A 7,845-nucleotide genomic window follows, 5' to 3' on the forward strand; every position below is an offset into this window, starting at 1 on the left:
CTAATTATAGATAATTTTCATCACCCCAGAAGGAAATCCCATACCCATTAGTATTCTCTGTTTCTCCCTCCCTCAAGCCCCTGGCAACCATAATCTATTTTCTGTCTCTATGGCTTTGCTTATCTGGATATTTCGTATAATGGAAACATAAAATATATGGTCTTTTGTGTTTGTCATCTTTCACTTAGCATAATGTTTTCATTTTCATGTTATAGACTGTAAAATACTTCATTTCTTTTTGTAGCTTAATAGTATTCCGTTGCGTGGAATGGATAAATCATATTTTATTTATTCATTTATCATTTGATGGATATTTGGGTGGTTTCCAGTTTTTGGCTTTTTGGTGCTGTGAATATTCATGTATAGGTTTTTGGTAAATCTATGTCTTAAGTCTATCGGTTATGTACCTGGTGGAATTAATGAGTCATATGGCAACTCTGTGTTTAAGTTCTTTAATTTTTTTGGTTATGTACTGGCTCTTTTATTTTTATTTTTAATTTTTAAAATTAAAAAAATTAGTTCCAGTACAGTTAACAACTAATATAGTTACATTAGTTTCAGTTGTACAATATAGTGATTCAACAATTCTATACATTTCTCAGTGCTCATCAAGGTCAGTGTACTCTCAGTCCCCTTCACTTATTTTACCCACCTTCCCACTTACCTCCCGTCTGGTAACCATTAGTTTGTTCTCTATAGTTAAGAGTCTGTTTTTTGGTTTGTCTCTTTCTTTCTTTGTTTTGTTTCTTAAATTCCACATATGAGTGAAAATGTATCTCTGACTGACTTATTTTACTTAACATTATACTCTCTAGATCCAGCCATGTTGTTGCAGATGGTGAGATTTCATTCTTTTTTATGGCTGAATAATATTCCATCGTGTGTGTGTGTGTGTGTGTGTGTGTGTGTGTGTTTGTGTGTGTGTGTGTATACACACACATATATACAAATACACACACACCATGTCTTTATCCATTTATCCATTGTTGGGCACTTGGGCTGCTTCCATTATTTAGCTATTGTAAATAATGCTGCAATAAACACAGAGTGCATATTTTTTGAATTAGTGTTTTTGTATTTGTTGGGTAAATACCCAGTAGTGGACTTACTGGATCATACAGTAATTCTATTCTTTATTTTTTGAGGAACCTCCATATTATTTTCCACATTGGCTATTTGCATTTTCTTGATAATTACTGATATTGAGCATCTTTCCATGTGTCTATTGGCCATCTGTATGTCTTCTTTGGAGAAATGTATGCTTATGTCTCTGCCCATTTTTAACTGGATTATTTGGGGTTTTTTTTAGTGTTGAGTTGTGTAAGTTCTTTAGATATTTTGGATACTAACCCCTAATTGGATATACATTTATGAATATTTTCTATTCAGTAGGTTGCCTTTTTGTTTCTTTAATGATTTCCTTCACTGCACAAAAGCTTCTCATTTTAGTGTAGTCCCAATAGTTTATTTTTGCTTTTGTTTCTCTTGCCTGAGGAGACATATCTAGAAAAATGTTGCTATGGCCAATGTCAGAGAAATTACTTCCTATGCTCTCTTCTAGGATTTTTATGGTTTCAGGTCTCACACTTAAGTCCTTAATCCACTTTGAGTTTATTTTTGTGTATTGTGTGAGAAAGTGGTCCATTTTCATTCTCTTGTATGTAGCTATCCAGTTTTCCCAACACCATTTGTTGCAGAGACTATCTTTTTGCCATTGCATATTCTTGCCTCCTTTGTCATGGAATAATTGACCATATAAGTGTGGGTTTATTTCTCGATTCTTTATTCTGTTTTGCTGATCTATCTGTTTTTGTACCAGTATCATACTGTTTTGATTACTGTAGCTTTGTAATGTATCTTGAAATCTGGGATTGTGATACCTGTTGTTTTTTTTCAAGATTGCTTTGGCTATTTGGGATCTTTTGTGATTCCATACAAAATTCAGAATTATTTGTTCTAGTTGTGTGAAAAATGCTATTGGTATTTTGATAAGGATTGCATTAAATCTGTAGATTGCTTTTGATAGTATGAACATTTTAGCAATATCAATTCTTCTAATCCATAGCATGGAATATCTTTCCATTTGTGTTGTCTTCAATTTCTTTCATCAGTGCTTTATAGTTTTCAGAGTTCAGGTCTTCTACTTCTTTGGTTAAATTTATTCTTAGGTATTTTATTCTTTTTGGTGCAATTGTAAATGGGATTATTTTCTTAATTTTTCTTTCTGCTACTTCATTATTAGTGTATGGAAATGCAACAGATTTCTGTATATTGATTTTGTATTCTGCGACTTTACTGAGTTCATTTATCAGTTCTAGTTATTTTTTGGTGGTCTTTAGGGTTTTCTATACATAGCTTCATGTTATCTGCAAATAGTGAAAATTTTATGTCTTCTTTGCCAGTTTGGATGCCTTTTATTTCTTTTTCTTGTCTGATTGCTGAGGCTAGGACTTCCAGTACTATGTTGAATAAAAGTGGTGAGAGTGGACATCTTTGTCTTGTTCCTGACATTAGAGGAAGGCTCTCGGTTTTTTCCCATTAAGGATGATGTTGGGTCTATGTTTAACTTTTTAAGGAACTAACAAACTGTTTTACAAAGATGCTTCACTATTTTATAATCCCAGCAGTATATAAAGGTTCTGATTTTTCTCTGCATCCTCACCAACACTTGTAATTTTTTTAATATAGCAATTTTTGTGAGCGAAGTGGTATCTCATTGAAGTTTTGATTTGCACTTCTCTAATGAGTTCGTTAGAGCTAATCTCCCACCTTTTCCAAATATATTGCACTATTAACTCAGTACAAGCTTGTCTACCTTTGCCTTTATTTTTTTAAAGATTTTATTTATTTATTTATAGAGGGGGATGGGCAGAGGGAGAGGGAAAAGCAGATTCCTGCTGAGCTGGGAGCCCAACATGGGGCTCAATCCCAGAGCCCTGGGAGCATGACCTGCGCCAAAGGCAGAGGCTTAACTGACTGAGCCACCCAGGCACCCCGCCTTTATTTGTTTGACCTATTTTTTCTATACCTGGAATGCCCTATCTATATCTCTTTGCTAACACTTTTCATCCTTGAAGGCTCATGGCTAAATCAATACTTTATCCATGAAATAACTCCTGATACTTCCATAAAAATGTGACCTTGCAACCATTCAAAACTCCATAGCATTTATGCTTTCTTTATTAGAATTATTTTATCACTTATTATAATTTTATAGGGGTCTTATACCTCTGTATAACAGATTTTAATTTATTTAAAGGGTAGTTTTTGCAATTTTGGTTTTCCCTAAAGCAACAATATATATCTTGTCTGTCATAGATGACCAGATATTAGTGAACTGAACTGACTATCCTGCAACCTTTTCTTTTCCTTTTTTGTTCCATAGTAGTTTGGGCTATTGATACTTCCTATTTGTCCTAATTTGATAATATTTTAATCTGTTTGCCTGACTCCATCTATTTTTAATCTAATCAATCTACATGTTGTGTGGTAATAATTTTACAGGCCAGGGCAATTCATGCTTTTTTTTTTTGTGGCTCCAAACATACTGTTTACATTCTAAATAAGATCCAGCCTACTGAGTAAGGTACCCAAGACCCACCTATCTGCTTACCTTATCTGCTCTATGTGTTCATCTTGATTCCCTGAACAAGCTCTTTGGTGTCATGGTTCACATAGAAAGAACATTAGTAAGTCACACTGGGGTAACTGCACACAATTACTTACGACAATGGTAATTGGCCTGTGGTCTTTGGCTGTTCCAGTCTTCACCCAGCTGTCCCAAGAGTTAAGGAAAATTTATTTAATCACAAGCATAACCTATTTATGACACACCTTGGAGGAAGCTTTGTACCATGCTTTTGCTCATGTCCTCTTTCCTGGGAAACTTCATCCTTTACCAGTTCCATGGGGCCCTTCATCCCCTCCTCCCAGCATGGCTTCTGTTTTCAAAATATATACCAGTCTTTCAAGGCCTGACTCTGATGTAGCTCAAAACCTTTTCTGATTTCTTCCTCTAAAATTATTTTATTTTTTCCATGAAATTTTATTTTACATTTTCCATAAAACTACAAATAATCCGTCTCATAATTAGTTAATTCTTGTTACCTTTCCTTTCTCCCTTCAACCTTACTAGGTTGAAGAGTCTTTGATTTATGCTCCATCTCACATTTTAATATTGCTTAGCAGACAAGGTAGAGCCTTTACATATTAGACATGGAATAAACATATTTTTGAGTTGAATTGTTGGGTATCTCCTAAAAGTAATATTTTATGTCATATGTAGAATAACTAGATTGACAGTATTTCTAGCCATTTCTCTTTAAGAAGAAATGAGTCTTGATTTTCTTACATCATTTCTTCCAAAATCATTACATCACTGTTTTTCAAACTTTAGTGTACATAGAACAACCTAGAGGACTTGTCAAAACACAGATTGCTAGGTCCCAATCCCAAAATTTCTGATTTAATAGATGTGGGGTGATATCCAAAAGTAGCGTTTCTTTTTCTTTTTTTAAAAGATTATTTATTTATTTATTTGACAAAGAGAGACACAGCAAGAGACAGAACACAAGCAGGGGGAGTGGGAGAGGGAGGAGCACGGAGCCCGATGCAGAGCTCGATCCCAGGACTGCGGGATCATGACCTGAGGCAGACGCTTAATGACTGAGCCACCCAGGTGCCCCCAAAAGTAGCATTTCTAACAAGTGTGCTTCTTGTGCTGATGCTGTCAATTAAGGGATTACATTTTGGAATGCTGCATTAGGTTACAGATATACTTATCCTGCTTCAGGGAACCTTGTGAAAATATTTAGAAGGATATTGTTTTGCATATGTGTGACAAAATAGTATTGTTGGGGAATGCATTAAAACCAGAGGTTAGGCTTCCTGGCCTCAACCTTTCTTTGTTAGGGTGATACATAGAAAGTAATGATATTCTTTTGGGATTTACTCTTTTGCAAAAATACTCATACTTTCAATCTGCAAATATATAATACTGTGCTAAAGAAGATTCTCCTTGTGGTCTATGGATCAAGAAACATTCTTAGAGCCTTTGTATGTTCCTTATCATCCACTCAAAGCCAGAGCTCATCAAGTCTGCATTATATTTGTGCCCAAGTTCTAGAGGAGAGAGAGAGAGAGGAAAAGGGCCAGGTTCATTGTCAGGCCTCAATGCCACCTTGAAAACTGGTGATTACAGCAAACATGTGCAGTGAGGAGAGTACAGCTGTGAGTGAGAGAACATTCATGTTCCTGGTGCCACATGGTTTCCCTCTTATGCCCTGTGGAGTGTCTTTTCCCTGTGCAGAACAGTCCAATGGTCCATTATTAAAGGCAGTGTAAAGCTGTGAATTTACTAGGGTTTTGTGGACAACACATGAAGCTGGCCATCATTTATAACACTGCTTTTGGGATAATGCGTTCTGAGTTCCAAATAGCCAATTTGCAAATCAACTCAGGCAACACAGCCTATCTGCAAATTGAGCACTGCTTGTGTTGCAGTTTCTAGAGCGTGTTTGTTCTACTCATTTCCTAAAATGGTCCATTTATATACAGCAGGGCAAAATACAAGCAGGTGCTTAGTTTGTATAGAGGAATTGACAATTTCCTACAGCTAGACATTGTTTATTCACATAGTGTGGAGACAATGATATAAAAACCTTCTTGTGGTAGTTGCAGATTTTTGTTCTGGATCAAGGGAAGGCTAAAGGCTATGTCTGTGTTGGCCAGCACTGCAGTGTGGCAAGTATTCTAAAGCCACTGTGTAAGTAGTGGCCTCTCTGGTTTGTGTTGGCCGAATTAAGACCCTTAGGAAGGAAGGACCAGGACTAAAGGATTACCCTGGCTATGACCCATCGGGGGGGGTTCCAAAAACAGTGACAAAGAGGGTTATGAGCGCTCATTTTTACCAAATTCTGTGTTACAATGATTGCACAGTGTCAACAATAATAGGTCAGTGAGTGGTTTTGAGCAGGGAATGTGGTAACTTGTCACCAGATGGGGTCCTCAGGAGGCCAACTCTGAGGCAGAGATTACCATGCAGGATGTTTGTGAAGGAGGGCTCTTAGGATTGGTATCTCTAAGAAGGTGGGGAAGCAGGACTGAGCTGAGGGAGAAGATGGGCTGTGATACAGTCACCACAAAGCTTCCCTTGGCCAGCCCTGCTCTGATGTTGGAATGACCTTTCAGAATTTTTTCTGGTGTAGGCCAATGGGATTGGCTTTTATTCCCCTGCACCCACCAGTTTTGGGATACAGGGGCACCCTCCAGAGAAAGGGTATGACTTTGGCTGAGGAAATTCCCAGAGAGGGCCTGCCATCAGGGAGGTATCCATCCTTCGGTTCAGAAGCAGGGCCTGGATGGCAAAACAGAGCATCCACCTGTTTGGGAAAAGGAAAATGTGTGGGGTCTTGGAATCAGCTCTCTGTGTGGGGTGAGGAGTGGCGGTCCACGGTCCCAGTTGAATAGGCATTATAGGGCGCAGTGAAAAGAACTGGAATAGCACAATATGAACCTGATTTATTGATTTATTATTAATTCTTATAATAGTCCTAAAAGTAGATATTATGAACTCCACTTTACTAAAGGAGTCTCAGAAGGAAAAGTGGCTTGCCCACAGCCAGGTGGATGATAAATGCCCGGAGCAGAATCTGATAGAGTCTCTTTCCAAAGTTCCTGCTCTTTCGATTCTGTTCCCTGAACATATGCAGGAAATTAAGTCACACCAATTTTCACAACCAGGGCAAATCCTGGAGTGACCTCAGACTAGATAAGCACAGGCTGTGGGACCACTCCTGAGCGCACACTCGGGGCCAGAAGGTTCCTAACAATTAGCTCTGGAGGCCTTGGTTTGAGCTTAGTGCACAGATGAGCAGACCTCGGGGAGGACAGATCAGAGATGTGAAACTCCATGTTTCCACCTCAGAATGAGGTCATCCACTGACTGAAATGTGATGATTCATTATGGCTGAAACAGGCTTGTGAATTAAATTCACACTACACTGAGCTGTGCAAAGGAGTAATAGCTTTATTTTCTGTAGATCAGATTTTCTTTAAGAACTTCCTTCTTTCTAGTTAGTGAGGAGGTAGAAATAAAACACCTAAATTTAGTCATTCAAATGCAATAATTTATGCAAACTCTTAGGGTAACTTAGAGTCTTATTAGATGAAGTTCCAGTCCCTCGTGTTTTCTTTCCAGAACAATATTGGGGTGTATGGAGGTGGATGTGATCTGGCCCGCTGGTGCTAGGGAAGGATAGTGGGGGCCCCAGGAGCCACGGGCAGGCCCCAGTACTGCCTCCTCTTCTCTGCCAGCAATTTCTCACCTGCCGCTAAGGTCTGCGCAGGGCAGGTTGAGGTCTGTCTGCTCTGGCTCCATCATGTCTCTGAGGATTTTCCTGAAGACTCAGCTTCCCCTTGCCTTTGATGACCCTGTGGGCCTCCGAGCAATCTGCTGGCAACTAATTTGATTTTTCAGCTCTCGTCTTTCCTCCTGCTTCCTGTCTCTGGGCCATTTGACCTTTTGTGCCAGCCAGCATTATTTAGCTGCCTTCTGGGTCCCTCCACAGTGCATGTGGAGACCTCTACCTACTGTCCCTGTCTCTCAGGAGCTGAGGAGGCTCCCAGACAGTCAGGTGCAGGCGTCTGTGACCACCAACAATGCTCCAGCTCTTCCCCTGGAATCGCCACCCCTCAAGCTGATCTGAGGATGGCCGATTACATCACCTCCCTATCTCAGACAGAAGTGAGGTCAAAGCACGCTGATTTTTGGCTTGATATTCAGTCTTTCTCTTGAAAAAAGGCTTTATTTGCGTATAGCTGACACACAATGTTATATTAGTTTCA

Source organism: Zalophus californianus, chromosome 1, assembly GCF_009762305.2.
Source record: "Zalophus californianus isolate mZalCal1 chromosome 1, mZalCal1.pri.v2, whole genome shotgun sequence".
Classification (NCBI taxonomy): Eukaryota; Metazoa; Chordata; class Mammalia; order Carnivora; family Otariidae; genus Zalophus; species Zalophus californianus.